This window comes from Nerophis ophidion, linkage group LG11, assembly GCF_033978795.1.
Source record: "Nerophis ophidion isolate RoL-2023_Sa linkage group LG11, RoL_Noph_v1.0, whole genome shotgun sequence".
NCBI classification, from domain to species: Eukaryota; Metazoa; Chordata; class Actinopteri; order Syngnathiformes; family Syngnathidae; genus Nerophis; species Nerophis ophidion.
The window spans coordinates 49,232,311-49,257,919 of NC_084621.1; the positions used below are offsets into that span (position 1 = coordinate 49,232,311).

Sequence of the window (25,609 nt, forward strand, 5' to 3'; positions counted from 1 at the left end):
ATATACACCCACGCTACCACCAAACCCCACTCCATAGCTTGTTCAATATTCAATGCAAAACCTGTTTGGGTCCTCTTAAAAGGTTAATTTGTTCAACCTTGGCCCGTGGCTTTGTTCAGTTTTAAATTTTGGCCCACTCTGTATTTGAGTTTGACACCCCTGATCTAGAGTATTAACTTGTGATACTTAAGTGCAGGCCACAATTACACTAAACTATGAAATTCAGTAGAGGGATTTAAAACATGGACCTGGTGGCCGCAAATTCCCGAAAGTATGAGACCCCTGATTTCCATCAATCCATTTCCTACCGCTTGTCCCTTACAGGGGCGCAGGGCGTGCTGCAGTCTGTCTCAGCTGCATTTGGGCGAAATATGGGGTACACCCTGGACAAGTCGCCACCTCATCGCAGGGCTAACACAGATAGACAGACAACATTCACGCTCACATTCACACACTAGGGCCAATGTAGTGTTGCCAATCAACCTATCCCCAGGTGCATGTCTTTGGAGGTGGGAGGAAGCCGGAGTACCCTTGCAGTCATGGTGAGAACGTGCAAACTCCAAACAGAAAGGTCCCAGGATCGAACCCGAGAGGCACACGTACCAACCCCTGTGTCACCGTGCTGCCGACCCCTGATTTTCAGATATTTGAAAAAAAAAAAGTATATTGCTATCATGTAAGATTGAATTAAGTTCACAAAAAAATATTCAAACTTTTCTTAAAAGGGGAAATTAGAGCAAATATTGTTTGACTCGTAATTAGTGTTACTGTTCTTCCGCCCGAATGCAGCTGAGCTAGGCTCCACCATCCTCCGCGACCCCAAAAGGAACATGCAGTACAAAATGGAAGGATGGATGTACCATTTATGGGAAAGGCTTTTTTTTCCTTTTCTGATGTGATAAAATAACTCAAAATGAAAGGGTTACAGCACCACCTGTAGTCCTGACATGCAAATCAGACACGTAAGTTAAGTGTGGGGAAGAGGCGTGACTGTTATGTACAGGGGGAGTAGACTGCACAGACAACAGGTGGCTCAGTATAACTATGTTTTATTATATATATATGTATAATATATATAATAACACAGTGTGACTAAATCCAAAAGTGTATGGTGTGTGACTATGTGTTGAAATTAACTGTTGAGTGTTACCGTAAATGTTGAGCGAGAGGCAAGTCCAAAAGGGGCCGGGCAGGCTCATAGATCCGTGAGACAAGCAGGAAGTCGGGGGCTATAGTGGGGCGTAGAAGGTCTGTGACCAGGTGGAGGTTAAGATCTAAGAGGCAGTCAGGGAAGCAGAAGGAACGCCGGGGAAACGAGACACACAGCTTGTAATGTGGAACAACGGCAGACTGCAGGAAGGACGACAAGGAAGACGCAATACCCATCAAACACAACGGTGTAGAACACACAGAGAGAGCAAAATTGCATAGAGCTAAACGATCACTTACATAACAGGAACAGATGACTATGTTCTGGCCCGGAACGCAGGTCTGCACTGGCTTTCAAAAGCCCACGGTGCTTATCAGCGACAGGTGTGCTGATTGCAGATTGGTTGCAGCTGCCTGCTGCATCCGTAGTGGCGCGCGCAGGTGTGCTCTTGGAAGCGCATTCAGCAGAGTGCACAGATGAATGCGTGCCGTGAAAGTGACTTTTTTTTTTTTATATTTTATTTTTAATAATAAAAAGCTGTGGATTAAGATAAATAACAAAACAATTCAAATAATGTTATTTATGTAGAGCTTAGTACCAAATGACCCACTCTCCACATTCACTTCAAAAACGATAATGTTTTAACTGTCAGTCAACACAGCTGATAGGTTATCCTACAGATATTTTTGGTAAAAAAAAAAGCAACGAGACCCTTCAAGACCTGGTCTAACCTCCTTTCAAACCACTGGCTCAACAGCATTGCTCTTCACACAATCTCTGCTAACTCTCTTTGGAGTTGTAGGATGCACGTGTGTGCGTGTGTGTGTGTGTGTGTGTGTGTGCATACCCTTGATCACCTTGCACTGTAATCACTAAACACAGCTGCCACCTTGCCACCTGCATCTCTCTCTTTATCCCTCTCTCGCTCGCCCTGCTCCTCTTACATTATAGCAGCTATGATCCCAACAGTGGACTCTAATGTCTCTGGCCATGATTAATGTGATAAATAATAAATATATCAATCTTGTCCCGTGACAAGGACTAATTCTAAACAGCGGGAAGGCACAAGCCCCTTTTAACTGCTGCCTGTAGCTGCTAAATGAATTATTAAATGGTTAATTCTTTCGGAAATTGGAACGTTTTGATTAATACTGTCCCAGCGTCTATCTTCGCTTGTTTGATGTATGTCACAAAATTTGATCCTGATGGTCGACCCGTCTGCACTCACACAGAAAAGGCTCGCTATCATGCATGCTCAAGCACACAGACACCCAAACACACGCTGAGGTTAGAGCAAAGACGTTTTAGCTCTTATGAACGAAGCCAGAGGCTACTGTCACCAAGATCAGCTGCTGAATATCTCACAATAAATTACATCTAGATCTCAAAGGCTCTCATCCTTGAACCTTGAAACATGTGTGCGTGTGCATGTGTGTGTGTGTATGTGTGTGTGTGTGTGTGTGTGTGTGTGTGCGCATGTGTGTGCGTGTGTGTGTGTTTGAGTGAGTTTTCGACCCTATTTACTAATGGAAGCCTCCAAAGCCCTTGAGTCGCTCTAAATTTTTAATGATGTCAAATTGTCATTTCTCTCCGCTGTTTGCTGTTGAAAGGAAAAGGAACTTTGGATCAAATAGAAATGCAATAAAGCGTTAGTCGACACGGTAAAGGACAAACTAACAGGCTGTCAAACATGAGATTGCTTAAATCCTGGGTATCATGAAGAAAAACACATGCCCAATTTCCAAACATCCATTTTGCTCAGTGAAATAAATAAGGTAAGCTAAAAAAAATATGAAAATAAATAACTAATAACAAAAAAGTAGTATGAAGTGTGAAGCGACCGGAATGAGAATCAGCACCTCCAAGTCCAAGTCCATGATTCTCGCCCGGAAAAGGGTGGAGTGCCATCTCCGGGTTGGAGAGGAGACCCTGCCCCAAGTGGAGGAGTTCAAGTACCTAGGAGTCTTGTTCACGAGTGGGGGAAGAGTGGATCGTGAGATCGACAGGCGGATCTGTGCGGCGTCTTCAGTAATTCGGACGTTGTACCGATCCGTTGTGGTGAAGAAGGAGCTGAGCCGGAAGGCAAAGCTCTCAATTTACCGGTCGATTTACGTTCCCATCCTCACCTATGGTCATGAGCTTTGGGTCATGACCGAAAGAATAAGATCAAGGGAACAAGCGACCAAAATGAGTTTCCTCCGCCGTGCGTCGGGGCTCTCCCTTAGAGATAGGGTGAGAAGCTCTGCCATCCGGGAGGAACTCAAAGTAAAGCCGCTGCTCCTTCACATCGAGAGGAGCCAGATGAGGTGGTTCGGGCATCTGGTCAGGATGCCACCCGAACGCGTCCCTAGGGAGGTGTTTAGGGCACGTCCAACCGGTAGGAGGCCACGGGGAAGACCCAGGACACGTTGGGAAGACTATGTCTCGCAGCTGGCCTGGGAACGCCTCGGGATCCCCCGGGAAGAGCTGGACGAAGTGGCTGGGGAGAGGGAAGTCTGGGTTTCCCTGCTTAGGCTGTTTCCCCGACGACACGACCTCGGATAAGCTGAAAAAGATGGATTGAAAAAAGTAGTATTTCACCTATTGAATTAGGTGCCCCTCACCTTCATATCAGTTACCTTGATCAAACTCATGATAAGTATGCTGATTTATCTTATTGACAGAGTTATATCATGACCATTTCAGGGGCTTTCAAAGTAATGTTGGTTCCTTTTTGAGAACTATAGATCTATTTTAAGTTTATTTCATAGTTAATAAGTTCATTTTAACAAAGTACTCATTAAGCATAAGCTTGTGTATGTAACAAATCTGCATTTTTCTCATTCTGGCCAACATATTAGGACTCTGTAGCGTCCTCCCTGACCACACTTACTCTGTTCTGATCAGTTGGAGGTCCAGGGTCGGACTCACTTTCAAGCAGCCATTTTCAACAAAAAGCGATGAGAGATAATAAACAGCAGTCACAGGCAAGTCGCTGTACATTGACTTCCTTAAATCCAAGAATAAGTGAAATTAGGGGAACAGACATGTACAGCCCTAAATATATACTTTGCAGAGTACTCCAAGGATCAATACTGTGACCAAAATTGTTCAACTCTACATGAACAACATTTTTAAAGTTACAAATGACTTAAAGGGTAACTGCACTTTTTTAGGGATTTTGCTTATGATTCACAATCCTTATGTGGGACAAGCACACATATGTTTTTGGTTCTTTTTTTTTAATGTATTTTAACTCGTATATAAATGTAAATACAAGTCCCCTTACAGTATAACCAATGTTAGCCATTACGTTATTGTGTTTATTCTGACCATAAAACCCCATATATAACCATCCAAAAAGCGCCAACAATACTCCATTTACATTTTGTGACCTGAATATTAACCAAGTAATAGCAATATTGTTGTTTTAAGCGATAACTTTAAGGACCTACATTTAGTCGTGAAGTGAACAGAGAGAGGTAACTTTCTGATGCCGCTGTATTGACATCATCAACTGTCAGAGCTCATGAATCTTTATGCTAGATTATAAATAAGGTCTCTCACCTGGTTAGTGAAATAATTTGACATTCATGGAGAAGTTGATACACTCTGACACATTTTAGGCCCGGAAATTGCAAAAAAGACCCATTCTTCATTGAAACAGGAATATATCAACATTTTAACAATCTGCATCCGAGTGAGAGCAGACATTGTACAGTGAGTGATGGTTCATTGTGTTTGTGGGCTCTCATGATATCTGCGGTTGCCATGTCATGATGTCAGCATGTTGTCGAAGGAAAAAGCGAACGTTGTGATTAGGGATAATATCGGATTGCCGAAATTATAGGCCGATAAATGCTTTAAAATATAAGATTGGAAATTATCGGTATCGGTTTCAAAATTATCGGTATCGGTTTCAAAAAATAAAATATATAACTTTTTAAAACGCTGCTGCGTACACGGATGCAGGGAGAAGTACAGAGCGCCAATAAACCTTAAAGGCACTTTCTTTGCGTGGCGACCCTGCCACATATCTACGGCTTTTCACAAACACAAGTGAATGCAAAGCATACTTGGTTACACCAAGGGTGGCCGTATAAACAACTTTAACACTGTTACAAATATGCGCTACACTGCGAACCCACACCAAACAAGAATGACAAATACATGTCGGGAGAACATTCGCACTGTAACACAACATAAACACAACAGAACAAATACCCAGAAACCCTTGCAGCACTAACTCTTCCGGGACGCTACAATATACACAACCCGCTTCCCCTTATCCCCTGCCCCCGCCCCACCTCAACCTCCTCATGCTCTCTCAGGGGGAGCATGTCCCAAATTCCAAGCTGCTGCTATGAGGCATGTTAAAAAAAATAATTCACTTTGTGATTTCAATAATGAATATGGCATTGCCATGTTGGCATTTTGTTCCAATTACTTGAGTTGATTTATTTTGGAAAACCTTAATGCATCCAGCGGGGCATGCCAACAAAATTAGGCTTAATAATGTGTTAATTCTACGACTGGATATATCGGTATCGGTTGATATTGGAATCGGTAATAAAGAGTTGGACAATATCAGAATATTGGATATCGGCAAAAAAAGTCACTATCGGAACTCTCTAGTTGTGATGCATTTTTAAAATTAACGCGCCACCGTATATACAACATGAGCAAAATATGTAAAGATTACATGTTATTATAAATGTACCTGTTACCATATTACACATATACTGTACTTACAGTGTGTATAAGAAACGTTGATAGAAAAGGTTGGATGTTTTTTAAATGCTTTACAGGCAGAATAGAGCGACTCCCTTTGACTCCATTTTAAGCTGACATTTGCTTGTATTTATTTACTAGTTACAATGCATGAAAAAAAGAAAAATCTGTCTTACATAAAGATTGTGAATGAAAGGCAACATTCCCAAAACAGAACAGTTCCCTTTTAAAGTTAGTACTATTTGCAGATAATATATCCCCACTTTGTTCAGGAGCAAACACAACGAAGCTAATACAATCAATAAATCAAAGTTTACTTATATTGCCCTTAATCATAAATGTCTCAAAGGGCTGCACAAGCCACAACGACATCCTCGGCTCAGATCCAATGTCAGGTCAAGAAAAAAATTCAAACCAATGGGAACAACGTGAAACCCTGGAAGGGACCGCAGATGTGGGGACCCCCTCTTTGATGACCGGTGCAATGTATGTGAATGGATACAGTTAATAATGCGAGAGTCCAGTCCATAGCGGAGTTAAAGAGATGGTTTGACAAAAAACAGGTTATCTTAAAGAAATAAAACTAAAATAATGCTGTTTGTAAACACTAGGAAAGACAGTCAAAGACGAATACGAAACATTGACTGGTTAAAACCAATCAATTTGCTCGGTGTAATGATAGATGAGAAAATGAACAGTTGGACACTTGTGACCTGTGATGCAGTCGACAAAATGGAGGGAGTATGAACACTTTTTGGCCACTATTAAAACATTGATAGATTGAAGTAAAACAGAACATCACTTTTTAGGTCAACAAAAACTTAGCTTCCTAAATTGTACTTAAAAAAAAGTACTATTAAGACAAAAGACCTTTCCTATAATGCGACCCAAACACAATAAAATAACTATCTTTCTGTTACTTTTACTATGAAAAAAAGCATGCACAAATATAATAAAATTACACACAATCACTTTAATGAATGCTACAAGTGAAAATAAAAACAAAAAAAGTGAGCAACTCCCTGTTAGATTGACAGACTGCATTGTCCAAATGAGCATTTGTGGTTGTAACAAGCGTCAGGACATTAGAGCAAACAAAAGACGTATTGGGAGAGTCATCAATCAATTGCCTGACAGTTGACTTCAGTTTGTTTGTCCCACACTCTGCATAATAAGTGATTGGATCTCAGCTAATTAGATATTGGGTCATCAATCATTGCCAACAAGGCACACCGCTAGCCAAAGGGACTCTCCCTTTGCGTGTGCCCATTGTCATGAGCCAAATTAAAATAAAAATTATTTAGTACCATCCAAAAGGTAATTCCCAACAGTGAGCTGTCCAACCATTGCTTTTAATGCAAACTAGACACACACGGGAAGGGGTGGGGGAGTGGAGTCTTATGTCCAAACCAATTACTGAAATATTCAGTTGAGGAATTTACATAATAAATGACTAAATGAAATATTGATCAATTTGCTTGGAATGATGTTTCCCAGCAATAACATGGGCTCACTAATACATCTACGTTATGCACATGTCATATGGTTATAACAGACATTTTCACCAAGGTTCGAATAATGCTCATTAAATTGTATGTTTAGATGATATATTCGGTGTTCAAACACTGGTGCATACATTTTTATAAATAGGTTGATAAGTTGATCAGTATTAATTAACACTTCATAAGCCTTGACGGACAAATACTGAGCCCACAGCTTTGACTGGCAATTTAATATTATTAACATTACATTAAAATTTACTATCATTCCTATTATAAGTTTCTCATATTCAAAATGGCAGCAGTTTGTAGCAAAACGACTACAGAATAATAGATCTACCAGAATAGCCGCAGACAAATTGTCAGTAGCAGCTGACATAATACATTTGAAACATCCTGTGACAGGAGATATAATATTTGTTCATAAATGACAAACAAGGCAGCGCTATGAATCATGTTAGCACGTCTGCCAGGTGATAAATCGCTGATTTGTTTCATAAATGAACGTGAATGATAGTTTATCTACTACAGTATCTTCCTGAGAACCAGAATTCTTTATCTTTCCGATATTTTTAAAAACTTTAAAACTCAGACAAAAGACATAAACCAAAAGCAAATATCCAATACAGAAGACAGTGGTTTTGTGATTGACTCGTAATTAGTCGAGGGTGTACCCATCTTCCCCCCCTTAGATTGATTAGGTTTGGATCATCTGTCACTCTGAACGGGATATACAGTGGAAATATATATATATATATATATATATATATATATATATATATATATATATATATATATATATATATATATATACACTATTTCTAACCTATTTATACATGGTTCGTAAATCCTCTAAACTTACCAATTAAAGCCGTATTTGTTTCATTTAAAAGCGATATTCAAAAAGTAGCAGTTTTACCAACCCCAGATTTACTCTTCGTGCTGTCAAAATGTATCTTTTCTCTCACAATCTAAGATAAAACTATTTTGTACCTTACGGTAGCTGCTCTGCAATTCACAATATGTGTCTCCACTAACACCAGCAACAAACAAAATTCACTGTTGGAGGAAAAAAATTTAATCACAAGACATGAAGAGAGATTGAAACAGTAGAGTGAAAACGGAGTACAAGCAAGGCCGGCTCTACGCAGGGACAAAAGGGGGCAGAGCCCTCTTAAATAAATGTCTTGCCCCCTCAAATCAAAATTTGAGAAAGCAAATTTTAATAAACTCACAAAATTACTACATTACAAGTTGACAAAATTATCTGCACTAGCCAAAAAATCAGCCGAAAAAGGGACACACTCGATATAGTAGTGTCGGCTTCCCTCCCATCCCTCCCTCCGCTGTGCGTGTATTCCACATTCCACAGGCTGCGCAGCAGACACACACCCGCACACACCCCTCAGCCCTCAGTAAACATCCAATCACTGTTGCAGTATGAAAGTAAAATAAAAGGAAAAGTTGTCTACATTTATCATATACTTGTTAGGATGGGTGTATTTGTGTAGTCTTATCTGTCATAAACACGTTTATCGTCGCGGACTTTCGGTGCTACGGAGTTCCTTTTTTTTTTTTTTTTTTTACAACTTGACGAGATCAGTGACAGCGGAGGCTCTGAGCCAGAGGCGTCACTAGACCTAATACTGTACTGGGGCACACCTGGGGCACAAATAATTCATGTAAGTGTGCAAAGCGCGCAAGCAAAAACATTTTTAGCTCTTATTTATCATAAAAAAATACATAAATAGTGCTTTAAACTATGAAATCATATCAGATGATGTTGTATGGATCTTTGATTAACCACCTGAAATTAACTAATGCATTTGACCTACTTGTGCACTCCAGACTTCTAAACTGCTACTGGTAAAAGCAAAAAGGAAGAGCAATAAATATTTTTGAAATATATATTGCAGTAATCATCTGCAAATTTAACATCTACAAAAGTAAAACAAAAAATAAAGCACCCCTACATCTCTGGGTTCTTTTATATTATTTAATTTCCATTTATGGCAACGTGGCTAATCCTATTTTAGATAAACAAAACTATAAAATATACACAAAACAATTAAGCCACAGTAGTTGAATAAATGAACAACTGTTGTGTGTCTGTTCAGGGAATCATTTTCTGAGAAGTAAACTGTAACATCTCCTTTTTATTTTTGCAAAGTGTTCAATCACTCTGGACAGACATAGAAATATTACAGTAACTGTTATACAGTTGACCAGTGGTTCCCAACTGCTGGGTCGCGACATAAAAGTGGGTTGTGTGTCATTTTCAGTGAGTCGCAGTCAGATGTGTGCATGGAAAAAAAAAAGTTTAGGGAGAAAAAAATTAAATTGTGGCAACAAAATCAGATATTTTTAGCTCTTTTTCTAGTGACTATTAGTGAGTATTTTAGCAAAAGGCAAACCGACTAACAAGTTGGAGGAGGACTCAGGACAAACATGGAAATATATTTTTTTAAAATCTAAACGGGGCAACAAATCCCGATATTTTCCGCCATCTTTCTGAAAACAAAAACAGAAATGTTACAATTTTTTCTGGAAACAAAACCAGATGCTTTAGCTGTAGCCATTTTTCTGGTGACAAAACAAGATTATTTTAGTCAAAGTCACACCGATTAACAAGACAAGTCTACTGTGCTATTTTTCTGTGAAATTAACTTGCATGATTTAAGAATTTGGCTCACGACTTGATGATATGGAAAAATGTTTTTCTTCCTGAAGATAAACCATTTGAGAAGCACTCAACTCACACATGCTTACTCCAAATCATCATTGATGCAGAACCACCAGACAATAACCAACATTATGTTTCATGTTGATTGGAAATTCCCCCGACAGCTTGTACAGCAAATGAATATGTTTGTCTTGATACAAGGAATAACATTAGCTAACTTAGCATCAACTTAAGACAATGATGTTGCCTAGCTAGCTAGGACTTCACTTACATCTCTCATTCCTGCCGCTTCTTCTCTGCTGCGGGCGAATAACTTTCTTAAATCCATCTAGGAGTTACAGTTTGAGTCAAATCAAAATCAAAATAATGTAATCAACAAATTGTTTTTGGCTAACGTTACCTACCTCAGCAGTGATTCTCACCCCCCCCCCTCCCCCTCTCTCTCTCTCTGTACCGAAGTCTCGATCCACACGTGAATAAATTACCGTATTAATTAGCCATGTGCTCATTGTTTCGTGGAGTGAATACAGTAGCAATCATTTACCATACTAAGTAGTATGTGCGCTGTTGTCTATGTTAAGTAGACTTAAAACTCGGAAGCGTTGTTTTTTATTGGTGAATTTTTTACTGGGGAACTGCAGATCAACAGTGGGGCACGTGCCCCAGTGAAATCTGTCTGGCAACGCCCCTGGCCCACGTCCACTGCATGTGACAAACTGAAGACAAGTGACCTGTGTCTGACAGACCCCTACGTAAAGCCCCGCCCCAAGCTGTAGTCCTGTACTGCTGTTGTTTTTCTTCATGTAATCACAGCAGTTTTTGTTCTGTTGTTGTTCAAGCTTACTTATTTTCTGCTGCAGCTTCCAGCAGCTCACAAAGAGAAAGTTAATGCTCTGTAGTGCATCCATTTTTCAGAGCATTTAAAAAGTCTAGTCCTGCTCCTGCATGTAGTTGTAGCAATGACACTACTGCCAGTACAATATTGCACCTTTAGGACCAGCAAGCACTGTTTCTCCTGCACCAGCTCCCTCTGTCCCCCCAACAAGCGCTCACCCAAAGCAGCCTGCGCAGCTACCGAGTGACTTAAATGGCAACGCACCATCTCAGCCAATATTGGGTGGCTACCCAAAGCGTGCATTTGGTACAACATTAAGATCATTCAATCCTGCCTGGTACAGCACACGACCATGGCTACAGTATTCTGTGGTGCAAGACGCCTGCTTCTGTTTCCCCTGTCGGAAATATGGCAACGCTGTTAATGTTTCCCCCCCTGAGGGATTGCCACCTTATTGTGGTCAGGAGGTTTGCGTGCCTCAGTGACCGTAAGAGCCATACCAGCAGGAGCTTGGTCTTCAGGTGGGACACCCAAGTTGGACAGGTGCAATCCACTACTCCAGGTTGGGGTTGGACACATAGCTAAAGACCCATTTCAATGAAGAAAGCATCGTTACTATAAGCACAGGAAAAAAAAGTGCTGGAGCATGATGTGTACACATGATGCCCCCTTCACATTTCTGACTGCCCCCTCATATAAGCATGCCTAGAACCGCCCCTGAGTACAAGTATGAGAAGAGGAGTTTAGGCAAAAGGGACAAATGAGTGACAGGGAGCGAGAACACTGCTTGTGGTGGAAGAAACATGTACGTATTTATTTAACTTTGCACAAATCCAGCATGTAAGTAAGTACAGCAGCCAGCTGGGCCTCAGTCTCTCAGCACTGTGTCACAGCCTGTCACAGCCACTGCCGTCGAGACAGCTACAAGTTTACAACAGCTGCTGACTAATGTTTGATCAGTGATAAAATATGCCAGGGTGACAACACCAGGCTGTCCATGCATTTCTGGGGGCCTTGCACATTAAATATTCAGTGGTTGGCAAGTATAGTGGGCTCGATGGTCCCAGCACCGCTAAGGCTCCCAAACTGCTCCCTCGCCTCCCTGACAGTATAACCCAGGGATCGCAATAACAAAGTTTTACAACATCGATGTTGATATTAACACTCAAGTTTTTTGTTTTTTTTTAACTCACATTGCTCTGCTATTCTTGATGAAATTGCTCCTTTGAAGCCTTGTAAAATTGCAGCTAAGAATCCTACTCTCTGGTTAAACAACAATATTTGTTGCCTTCGTCGCAAATGTCAGAGAGTCAAGTGTTTGTAAAAGTCAACAAAACTTCCTGGGCATCGTCTCCATCTGAAAGATCTGTTAGTTGTATTCAGTTTTATGTTTTCAGGTGACCAGAGCCTCTTATTTTCTAAATCGTATTACCGCCAATACAATAAATTCACCATAAATTACATTATTTGTTGCACAACCACAAGTTCCACCAGTTTCTTATCAGTGATATTTTAATGTTTTTTGTCAACAAAGTTGCCCATTTTGGCCAATATTATACCACCATCCATACATATTTTGATAAGTTCTCAACTGTTTTCTTGGTGAACTCATCAGTAACAGGTGAACTTGGCTGCAGTTCACCTGTTACTGATGAGCCAAAAGCGAGTAGAAATGGACAAAGCAAAGTCGACCCTAGGGAAATTTCAGATTAAAAGCCATAACTACCGACAAGAAAGGACTATTTTTTGCTTTGAGAGAAAAAGGCGACATCCCTGCAGAAAACACCTGCTGCGAGTCGTTCTAGAGGTGGGTGGTGCTTCACTTCCATGTTCAGATTAAGATTAAGGTGAGAACATTACATTTCAGTTGTTACTGTGACTCATTTAGTAAGTAAGACGACATAAAAGCTCAACAGAAATTAAAGACGGTCGGCAGGATGTCGAAATGAGACTTTTTGTATTGCAAACAATCGAACTGACATCAAAACATGTCAAGATGCTTTCTCAAACCAATCACACACTTTTCAAAATAAAAGCCCGACACCATACATCCGGTTTAACTATGTTTAGGGTTTCTCCTAGATCAGGGGTTGGCGACCTTTACCACTCAAAGAGCCATTTTGACCCGTTTCACAAAATAAAGAAAACAATGGGAGCCACAAAACTCTTTTGAAATTCAAAATTAAATAACACTGCATACAGAGTTGTTTTTTGCTTTTTACTATGTACAAACCAGGAGTGTATAAACCAGGGGTCTCAGACACACGCCCGCACCTTAATATGCAAATGTTAGTGCGGCCCGCGAGTTTTATATGAATGCCGCTTGACAGCATCACACTTGCCAACCCTCCCAAATCTTCCGGGAGACTACCGAATGTCAGATCAACTATTCTCGCGAATGACTGCTGGTTTTCACTCGAACAACAATAATAAGCGCTTCCTATGAAGGCGCTGCCTTTAACACCCTCTATAACACGTTCAATCAGATTGCCAGCTCCAGGAACATTTCATATGAGGCTTCTGTAGACACACATAATCTATTGCAAGGCATACTTGTTTAACAGTCATACAGGTCACACTGAACCCACACCAAACAAGAATGACAAACACATTTTGGGAGAACATCCGCACTGTAACACAACATAAACACAACAGAACAAATACTCGGAATCCCATGCATCCCTAACTCATTGGGGGGCGGGGTTTAGTGCTAGCGGGGTTGAATAATGTAGCCCGGAAGAGTTAGGGATGCATGGGACTCTGGGTATTTTTTCTGTTGTGTTTATGTTGTGTTACAGTGCAGATGTTCTCCCGAAATGTGTTTGTCATTCTTGTTTGGTGTGCGTTCACAGTGTGGCGCATATTAGTAAGAGTGTTAAAGTTGTTTATATGACAACCGTCAGTGTAACCTGTATGGCTGTTGACCAAGTATGAATTGCAGTCACTTTCACATGTTGACAGAGGCTGAATACAACATGTGACCAGCCGGCAGGCGGATAGCATGGTTTAAAACCGGGCGCTACGACATGTTTTATAGTAGGTTAAAGGCATTGTCACTGCACACCCCCAATATTATGGTCCAGGTGAAAATCGGAGAATGTTATCCCCGGGTGATTTCTGGGAGAGGCACTAAAATCCGTAAACCTCCCGGAATGGTCATTGGGGTTGGAAATTTTGCAGCTTAGCCACATCAGCGTGATCAAAGAGCCGCATGCGGCTCCGGAGCCGCGGGTTGCCGACAACTGTCCTAGATGTACGGGCTTCAAATTAGTCGCCACAACTGACAAAATACAGTAATATAATGTATTGTGGCTTCCAGAAGACAACAAAAGACTGACACTCTTTTTAGCTTTTATGTCCAGTTTTAGGCTAAAATCGGGCCCAGTTCAGGCAAGTATTTCCTCTGTGCACACACGTCTGCCTCCGTGCTCCACTTCTAGACACACAATACTTATTTATTTTCCGCTGACACGCTGTGTTCAAAGACTATGGGAAATATGACCACCATAATACACTACATATACATTAACACCAGCCATACACAGGGTTGTCTGGAGCGGAGGCAGCGTGTCCGTGCTGTGTTTAGACTTTAATATATTTGAGATGTACCCACGGACAGCGATCTTCATGATTTAGGATGACACTGGCGGCTTTTAATGAGAGAAAGGCTCCCAACAACGCACAGCAAGTGTGACGTCAGGCTCCTTGCGGCTCCTTTTTTGACACAGACATGGCGCGATCGAATCTAAACAGAATCTGTAAACATGAGTACATTTTACAAAAACACCATAAATAGATGCTAGATTTGTTGCCAATAATTTTATTACAGAAAAAGTGACTAAAAGGATTGGAGAAATCTCTAAAATAAACAACAATGTAAATTGTCCAATAAGTAACAGCAATTTAAAAGCAGAACAAAACAATACTATGTAAGAAAAATGTATGTGTTAATACTATACTTAATAATAACTGATTTGTATTATCTGTTTATTCACATCCTTTTTTTTTTTTTTTCTAGCTGGCTGAAATATTGTGTAAATTGTTTTTATGATATGTTGTAGTCGAGTCGTCGATCACAGAATGATTAGCACGCTCAATATTACATTTCATTAATGAATAAAGAAAGTTAAAATATTGTCATGCAGCAATATGAAGTCACCCCCCCTGAAAATGATCTGTCTAGGGTACACTTATTATGTTGAAAAATTATACCTATCTGTGATTAATCACGATTAATTTTGAGCTAACTACGAACAAAATACGATCAGTGGCGGTTAAATATTTTAATCGTTTGACAGCCTTAATATATATATATATATATATATATATATATATATATATATATATATAGTCAAGAAAATAAGTATTTGAACACCCTGCTATTTTGCAAGTTCTCCCACTTAGAAATCATGGAGGGGTCTGAAATTTTCACGGTAGGTCCATGTCGTCTGTATGAGAGATAACCTAAAAAGAAAAATCCAGAAATCACAATCTATGATTTTTTAACAGTTTTTTTGTTTGATACAGCTGAAAATAAGTATATATGTGTATATATATACATATATATATATATATATGTATACTTACATAAATATATATATAGATACTTATTTTCAGCAGAAGTATATATATATACTTATTTTCATCAGAAATATATATATATATATATATATATATATACTTATTTTCAGCAGAAGTATATATATATATATATATATATATATACTTATTTTCAGCTGTACCGTGAACATTTCAGACCCCTCCATTATATATATATATATATATATATATATATATATATATATATATATATATATATATATATACACATATATATTTATATATATATATTGTATATACACATATATATTTATATATATATAGGCGAGAGTCGGGATGGCAATTATTTTCACTCCCCCTTACCTGTACATTAGATTTTAACCCAGTAAAGAGAGGATAGCTTCCTTCTCACTCCAGGTGGGGGGTCGGGTCCTGACTGTTGTTTGTGCTCATGCAAGTTCAGAGTACTAAAGAGTGCCTCCTCGGGTGATTCCCTTTTTCTGCTGGGTGACTTCAACACACATTGGCAACGACAATGAAACCTGGAGAGGCGTGAATGGGTAAAACGGCCGCCCGGATCTGAACCCCAGTGATGTTTTGTTATTGGACTTTTGTGCTTGTCACAGATTGTCAATAATAAACACAGTGTTCAAAAATGGTAATATAAGTCTGTTTGAAAAGTACCAGTTCCCCATTTACTTATTTTTTTTGCGGGCACGGTGGTGCGTTGTCACATCATGACTTTGCTGGTTTTAAGAGCAGAGGAGCATGTTCGACAGCGCACAATCACGGCGTACTTACAAGCAGAGACAGTGTGTAGACAGAAAAGTGAAAGTGGACGCATTTTGGCCTAAAAACTAAAGATAAAGGTGAAGTTATAACACTGAAAAACCCTGAGGGATAGGTCCATTAAGACATGACTAGCTAGCTTAGCAGCTAACTTTTAAAACAAGAATACTTGCCTCCATGGCGACAAATAAAATACGTTTCTTACAAGTATCATCCCTGCAGGATGAGGAATAGCTAAACATGCTTCACTACACACCATAGCTAAATTCAACTCAACAAAACAAATATAGTGTTAGGGTGGCTGTAAGTTTGCACCTGATACACCCCTTAATGTTAGGGACCAATTGGGTGGAGTTTAACGAGTTAGTAAAGCAGTGCACAGGGGTGTGTTCATGACTGTTGGGGAAACAGCTTATCTCTGCTGTTCTCAGTGGTGACGCAAGGTCATCCGACACTGCCAAGGGGGAGGGGGAACCGGCGGGGGATCCCCCCCCCCACCCCCTGGCCCCCCAGTGGGACCCCATGGAAAATTTGCCACTTGAGCAGTCTCGTGATGATACTCTACGCTCAGGCTGGGACCAAGATATATCAATTGATGGTCCGTTGGTGTGCCCGGGAATAGCGCGGGTGTTCCCTAACTTTGCATTAATCAGTGACAAATTATACAGAGTGAGTCGTGACATTCAGACAGGGGAAAAAAATCACCCAGTTTCTGAGTTGCTGGTGCCAAAAAGCCGTCGGGAAATGGTTTTCCAGGCGGCTCACTATAACCCCATAGCCGTTCACATGGAATATGATAAAACACTCAACCGGGTAATGGTCTGGTTCTATTGGCCAGGCATCCGTGCAGACATGCGCCGCTGGTGTGCGGCCTGCCCGGATTGCCAGCTAGTCAATCCAGTGGTCACCCCCAGGGCGCCTTTGCACCCATCACCACTCATGGAGGGCCCCTTTGAGCGGATTGGCATGGACTTCGTCGGACCATTTCACCGGAGCACCCGCGGATATCGTTTTGTGCCAGTCCTGGTGGATTACGCAACTCGATATCCCGAAGCAGTGCCGCTGCGGTCCATCTCTGCAAAGAGTGTGAAGCAAGCACAGTTTCAGGTCATCTCCGGAGTCGGAATCTCCAAAGAGATTCTGACTGACCAGGGCACGTTTTTTTTATGTCACGCACTGTGAAAAAGCTGTAAGATTTGTTTGGGATCAAATCTCTCCTCGTGATGACCAACTCACGCCGTCCTAGAGAGCAGATGTTGCCACCTTGCAGAAGCGTTTTTCTGATGTGTTGTCCCCCTGGACAGGCTGGATGAACCTCATTCAACATCACATAGAGACCAGCCCGAGCGTGACGATGCTGTCTCGGCCCTATAGGCTACCCAAACACAAGCGCAAAGTGGTTCGGGAGGAATTAAAAACTATGCTGGAATTAGGAGTAATAGAGGAGTCAAACAGAGCTTGGTGCAGCCCCATAGTTCTGGTAGGGAAGAAAGATGGGTAAGTGCGTTTCTGTCTGGATTACCGCAAGGTAAATGAAGCAGGCGCGGCCGGACGACTTCCCGGCGGAACGGGGTGTGTAGGGTCGGCCTTGAAGCACAGCTGGCAGGTGATTGGATTACCCAGCAGGGAATTATCTGCCATACCTGCCATGCTTATCAGCAGCAGCCGGGGCTGAGACACAGGAGTTCAGTTGGAGTTGGAGCAACACGCAGACACGCACGAGACCACGGCGAGAGAAAGAGAGGGAGAGGCAGAAAAGCCTGAAAAGTCGCAGAGCCGAGTGCTGTCCTGGAGCCTGTGCAAAAAATAAAATCGTTGACACCAGACTACCGGGCTCCCGTGAAGGTCTGTCATAATCAGGAGAATCCACCAGAGGGAAACTACCACGATGTTCTTTGGTGATCCCGTAATTTTTCATCCTATAAATTTAATTGAACTCAGAATTATGATAAAATATTTTTTAGCATTCTTTTTAAGTAAACTATTTAAAAAAAAATCTGAATACAATATTGTTTATCGGTATGCATTGTATTGCTAATCAAGAATCAGATTATTTAGTTACTTTGTTACTGTGGACTGTTATTTTTTTAGATGGACACATAAAATGACAATATGAATTAAGTGGCAGAATGCTTTAATAAGTACTTTGTAAATTTTGGAACCAATCGAGAGCAAATAATTCCAAACCTAAGTAACTTATGTACTTACAGTAAATGACGTAATAGATAGAAACCCCACTCCACGTTCCTCAAAACGTCGAAAAAGTGGAAATAATCTGAATCCTAAATAAATCTAAATCTAAGACCTCAACTGACTGCCACGGAACAGTCATGATATCGAGAAAAATAGTTATCGTAGGAATTTCAGAACCTTTAGCGTATAATAAAAACAGACGATTTCAAACAGGTACAGTCCCAGACAAAGAAAATTGCACAAGTTGTACCGATTTGTAAGACTGGAGGCAAAAAACACTTCATGAATTATAGATTAGTTCTTAATTTTCACAATTTTCAAAAATCAGCGAACAATTACTCATTAACAGACTGGACCAATTTAGGAACAAATGTGAAACACTTGCAGAGAATCGATACGGACACAGAGCTAAAATTTTAACATCAATGTCATTATTCAAAATAACAAAAAAGATCACCAATACAATGGATGGCAAACAGTTGGCAGGAGCAGTATTTATGGATCTAACAAAAGCATTTGATACAATTAATCATCCATCCATCCATCCATCCATTTTCTACCGCTTATTCCCTTACGGGGACGCGGGGGGCGCTGGCGCCTATCTCAGCTACAATCGGGCGGAAGGCAGGGTACACCCTGGACATAATATCTTAATTAATGAATTAGAACAGTATGGAATCAGAGGGCAGGTCTTGAACTGGGTAAGAAGCTACTTAACCAACAGGACGCAATACGTGAAGTTAGGCGAACACATGTCTACATAGCTGAATACAAACTGGTGGCGTACCTCAAGGATCAATACTGGGACCAAAATTGTTGAATCTTAATATTAATGTCATTTGTAAGGTTACAAAGGACTTAAAGTTAGTGCTGTTTTCTAATGACACAACTGCCTTTTGTTCAGAAGAGAACACAGAGCTCCTAATATAAAAAAAAAACAGGAACATCTAATTTAAAACATTTGTAAACGTGTATACAGAACCTTAAGTATATCAGTATGTGGAATTAAATTATGGAATGGATTAAGCAAATATGTCAAACAATATACTAATATGATTCAATTTAAGAAACTGTTCAAACTATAAATGTCTACAAAGTACAAGGAAGAATTATGAAAAACATATTTAACTTATTGGAAATTATATTGTTCATCTCATTATGTGAATCATAACTCACTTAAATATATCTATAAATAACTATTGTATTCAGAATACATTGATGTAAATTATGTACAAGTGAAGAACAGGAAGTGAATACGTGAACATGTGTTTGTACTGGAATTGGTATGAGGTAGAAAAAGGGTTGGATTAAATAAGCATTGCCTCTTCCTACTCTTTTTCGGACATGTAAAGAAAACTGATCATATGTGATGTATCCTTCTGAAAATGTATGCATGTTTGAAATAAACTTCAACCAATTATAACCTAAGTGATGGGACAGGACATTATACATTTTTGCTTTACCCTCCTTCTTTTTGGACACATACCATGTTTGTCTTTTCTTTTTGTTTTATTCGTATGACAACATTGTACCAGAGATGGTGTTTTGTATGAATTGAGTATTAATGTGTTTTTTTGTGTGTGTTCAAAACAAATACATGAAATGAAATTAAGTCCAAAATGTATTAAAATGTGCAATTTTATATATTATATATTTATTTATATATATATTTCAGAGCAGGCAGCACGGTGGAACAGGGGTTAGTGCATGTGCCTCACAATACGGAGGTCCTGAGTTGACCTGAGTTCAATCTCGGACTCGGGATCTTTCTGTGTGGAGTTTGCATGTTGTCCCCGTGACTGCGTGAGTTCCCTCCGGGTACTCTGGCTTCCTCCCACTTCCAAAGACATGCACCTGGGGATAAGTTGATTGGCAACACTAAATTGGCCCTAGTGTGTGAATGTGAGTGTGAATGTTTTCTGTCTATCTGTGTTGGCCTTGTGATGAGGTGGCGACTTGTCCGGGGTGTACCCCACCTTCCGTCCAAATGCAGCTGAGATAGGCTCCAGCACCCCCCGCGATCCCAAAACAGACAAGCGGTAGAAAATGGAAGGATGGATATTTCAGAGCAAAAAAATACATTTGAACTATGTTTGTTATTTGACTCCAGCACTCACTCTGGACATCCGTGGCTTTTTTTGTCCCCCCTTGTTCAGTTGTCGCTTCTTGCCCATCTAAATTATTCAGTCCAAGTGAGACGCAGCCTATCACAAAGCATCCCCAACATGTCAAAAAGAGCAGCAGACAAGGAAAAAGAGGCTGGGCTTCTATTACATCTTTTGTACCTGACAATAGGACAACAAATTTGGATTGTCACATTGGCCGCCTTATTGTGAGCCATCAATTTGGTACCAATGCTTACTTCAGCTCACTAATGCTGTTGACGTCTGTACTCACTCCCTTTCATCATTACACCATGAACAGACCATATCAAGTGATGGTGTGCACATCTGTTGTGTGTACGTGTGTGCTCATATCCATGGGCTTTGGGTTACTTTGGATCAAGTGACAACGGAGCCTCGTAAAGCATAGGCTATTGTTCATTGTCCCTGCGATACCGCTAGCTAATTGGATGAGATGTAAGTCAAGCCAACCGGTCTTAGACTTTGTTGTGCCCAGAGACAAAACTTGCACGTCACTGTACAAACCTCTTGTCCACACCTCTAACTGCTCAGTCATGCACGCACAAAGACACACAAATGCCATGTAAATAGGAAGCAATCCACTTTGTTTATGTTCATGTTCATTCTGTTTATGTTGGTTCATTAATTTTTGAACTGCTTCTTTGGTTTCCTTATGTTAAGGTAAAAGGTTTCCATTGCTTCTAACCGCTGATCAGGTTTTTGGTGCAAACAGTACCAGAAGTTGCTTGCCGATAGACGGTCAGCTACTCCTCAGGTTTACCTTTTTTGGTTAGAATATGTACTATCATTGTTTATTTTTACCTGCCCTAAGTTGTTGAGTAAACTTAAGTGTTTATGGAATTTGTACTAAGTATAGTAATATCTAAACTTTTAGTATCCACAGTGTTGGGCAAGGTACATAGAAAACGTAGTGAGCTACATTATTCTACATTAATTTAGCTTCAATGCATTGAATCTATACCTACCAAAGAAATGTAACAAGCTATGCTCCAGTAAAATGACACAATTAACTTACCTACATCAATACTATATTTTTTTACAGAACATTAAAGGCCTACTGAAACCCACTATATCGACCACTCAACCTGATAGTTTATATATCAATGATGAAATATTAACATTGCAACACATGTCAATACGGCCTTTTTAGTTTACTAAATTGCAGTTTTAAATTTACCTGGAGTTTCTTGTTGAAAACGTCACGGAATGATGACGTGTACGCGTGACGTCACGGACTGTAAGGAAATATTAGCGCTGCGCACACACACAGCTAAAAGTCGTCTGCTTTAATCGCATAATTACACAGCATTTGGACATCTGTGTTGCTGAATCTTTTGCAATCTGCTCATTTAATAATGGAGACTATAAAAAACAATGCTGTTGGTGGAAAGCAGTGTATTGCAGCTGTCTTTAGCACCGAGACACAGCTGATGTTTCTTTGTTTGTTGTGAAGCGGAGCGGTCAAGCGAACATATTTTCTCTACGTCAAACAGCATGTTTTTGGATGGGGAAATTGTGATATATATTTTACTGGAGAAATCATTGAATTATTCGTCGTCCTGCAGGCTTCTCTCTGAGACACTGCGTGTTCACCGCAGCCATCCGACCTCGAGGTATGTCTTTACAATCTTTTACAATCTTTAAAATCTCACTAAAATACTATTAAAAAAATAAGTAGACAATGGATTTTCCAGAATTATCCTAGTAAATGTTTCTAATTACATCTGAAATGCTCACACCGCCGTCGCCCGGATCCATCGCTTTTTAAATTTATTATTTATTTATTTTTTTCTATTCCTTCACTTTCAATATCCTAATTCACAAATCGTTCATCCTCGCTCAAATTAATGGGTAAATTGTTGTTTTCTCAGTCCAAATAGCTCTTTTTGTTGGAGGCTCCTATTAAAAACAATGGGACTATGTGTGGAGCCCTGCAACCAGTGACGTCACGCACACATACTACCTCAGGCAGGGCTTTTCTATTAGCGACCAAAAGTTGCGAACTTTATCGTCGATGTTCTCTACTAAATCCTTTCAGCAAAAATATGGCAATATCGCGAAATGATCAAGTATGACACATAAAATGGACTTGCTATTCCCGTTTGAATAAGAAAATCTCATTTTAGTAGGCTTTTAACTAAAGTTACACTTTCCTGCTTCTCCTGCATTCTCATTTTTCCAAAATAATTTTTACTATAGTCCTTTCCCAAATTCACACGCACCCACGAACAAACACAAACGCACACCCATAGATGTTGTTCTTTTACGGCCGGTGAACAGGTTGCTTGCTAGAAGGGTTGTACGGTATACCAGCATTAATATAGTACCGCGATACTAATGAATCATATTCAGTACTATACCGCCTCAAAAAAGTACCGGTCTGCCAATTTGTGGTACCATCCAAATCTAATGTAAAGTATCAAACAACAGAAGAATACGTGATTATTGCATTTTACAGAAGTGTAGAAAGAACATGTTGAAAGAGAAAGTAAGCAGATATTAACAGTAAATGAACAAGTAAATTAATAATTCCTTTTCTACCACTTGTCAGAAAAGTACACAATATGTTACTGCATACGTCAGCACTTAAAATAAAAGTTTTTGTTTGCTTACTCACTAATCAAAGACAAGATGTCTCGTATGTTCACTATTTTATTTAAGGACAAACTTGCAATAAGAAACATGTTTAATGTAACTTAAGATTTTTTGTTAAAATAAAGCCAACAATGCAATTTTTTTGTGGTCACATTTATTTAAAAATGTACCAAAAAGTATCGAAATCATTTTGGTACCGATACCAAAATATTGGTATCAGGACAACACTACTTGCCAGTTGCTAGTGCTTTGTTACAGTTGTGAGGATTGTTAGGATTTACCAGGCTACCATTAAATCAGGTAAAGGTTGACTCCGATTGGTTATCTGCCGTGTCTTTTTTTAATACTTTGCAGTGGCACCTAAACATGTATAACAGCGCACACATGTCATAATTACGACACGCATCTGGATTAAAAAAGTACCGTATCATTATTGCAGAATTTTAACGGTCCTCTGCGACCAACCCAAATCGAAAATGGCACTAAAAATGACCTTTGCTCTGTGTACAGGTGGGGCGACGTGGCTTGGTTGGTCGAGCGGCCATGCCAGCAACTTGAAGGTTCCAGGTTCGATCGCTGCTTTCACCATCCTAGTCACTGCTGACTTTGGGCAAGACACTTTACCCATTAGCTCCCGGTGCCACCCTCAGTGGTTTAAATGGAGCTTAAAGATGTATATAATGGGTTTCACTATGTAAAGTGGGTTGTGTCTCTAGAGAAAAGTGCTTTATAATTCACTTCACTTCACATCCCTAGGGAGGATTAGCTTATTTGGCAATTTTGTTAACATCCAGAAATACCAGAATGTTTGCCTTCAAATTTATGTTAAACATCTTCATCTGCAGTAATTTCCCGTCATTTTTCTCATGCTTTAAACCCCTATGCTTCATACAATGCTGTGGATAATTTATAGATTTTTCCAGGTTCACACAATGATTCAGTCCGTCATTTACCATGTTTCTAACTCACCTTCAACGTGGAGAAGAAACAACGAAATGCACACGACACAGCCTCTAAGCCAAGAAGGTCCACCCAGCCATCGAAAAAAGAAAATACCTTTGCACAGAACGGAAATCCTTCACCACCAACGAGCCACGAAAGGCCATACCACAAGAGTAAGAGGAAGGGGATAAAGGGACCTTCATGCTTTGTTACAAGCACCTTGTTTTGCTACATTTCTGAATAAACACAGGCACCTTTGTAAATATTTCATGTTTCAATGTGTACACCTGGAGTTTAAAGACTTGTGTGGCCAAAATATGTACACTATTAAATCTGTGCAGCTTAAAGGTGTGTAATTATTATGTGAAGTCTTGATGAAGGCCTTGAACTAAGGTAATGGGGATTTTTAATGTGAAGACTTGTCTGCCACTGTCTCCTGCTGTGCACTTTCTATCCCGGCTGCATCAGACAAGAAGCGGGCATGGTCGGTTGGAGGATAGGTAAGTGACATCATACAGGAGAGATGTGTGTAAGGTTTAGAAATGCCTTGAAAAATGAAGATCAGATCCTGTGGACTTGACCATGCTTTGTCCGGCCACAAAAGAAGCCTCAGCACTGAAAAGCTATTTGATGTGGAAAACAGCGATGTTATGCCCACGCTGAGAAACGTAGTTATTGATAAATGAAGTAAAACTACTCCTGCCCAACACTGAGTGTCCAGACTTTGGTTACACTATTATCATTTACCAGCAGAACAGTTAGTAGTAGTTGTATAGAAAAAACCCTGAGAAGGACTTATACAACGTTTAAAGCATATAACTTGTCATCAGCTACCATGTGTAGGTGCCAGTAGCTTATTGTGTATAATTGTGTTATAACGATACCAATATTTTGTTACCAGTACCTGTCCTAAAATTATTTCAATACTTTTTTGTACTTTTCTAAATAAAGAGGACCACAAAAAATTGCATTATTGGCTTTATTTTACAAAAAATCTTAAGGAACATCAAACATCCATCCATCCATCCATTTTCTACCGCTTATTCCCTTTGGGGTCGCGGGGGGCGCTGGCGCCTATCTCAGCTACAATCGGGCGGAAGGCAGGGTACACCCTGGACAAGTCGCCACCTCATCGCAGGGCCAACACAAATAGACAGACAACATTCACACTCACATTCAAACACTAGGGCCAATTTAGTGTTGCCAATCAACCTATCCCCAGGTGCATGTTTTTGGAGGTGGGAGGAAGCTGGAGTACCGGAGGGAACCCACGCATTCACGGGGAGAACATGCAAACTCCACACAGAAAAATCCTGAGCCTGGATTTGAACCCAGGACTGCAGGAACTTCGTATTGTGAGGCAGACACACTAACCCCTCTGCCACCGTGAAGCCTGAACATCAAACATATTTTTCTTATTGCAGTTAAGTCCTTGTCATTGTCCTTTAGTAGTAAGTAAGGAAACAAAGGCTCCTAATTTAGCTGCTGACATATGCAGTAACATATTGT

The 25,609-nt window shown here is 40.1% G+C and overlaps 1 long non-coding RNA gene across 1 annotated transcript in view; it reads left to right on the top strand.

The window, feature by feature from the left end:
* The window catches only part of LOC133561442 (uncharacterized), a 124,055-nt gene extending 99,650 nt beyond the window's left edge, over positions 1 to 24,405 (top strand). The window contains exons 2-3 of the long non-coding RNA XR_009808697.1: positions 23,669 to 23,725; positions 24,082 to 24,405. This is a non-coding gene — a long non-coding RNA (uncharacterized LOC133561442). The remainder of the gene's footprint in view (positions 1 to 23,668; positions 23,726 to 24,081) is intronic.
* Positions 24,406 to 25,609: the final 1,204 nt, after the last annotated feature.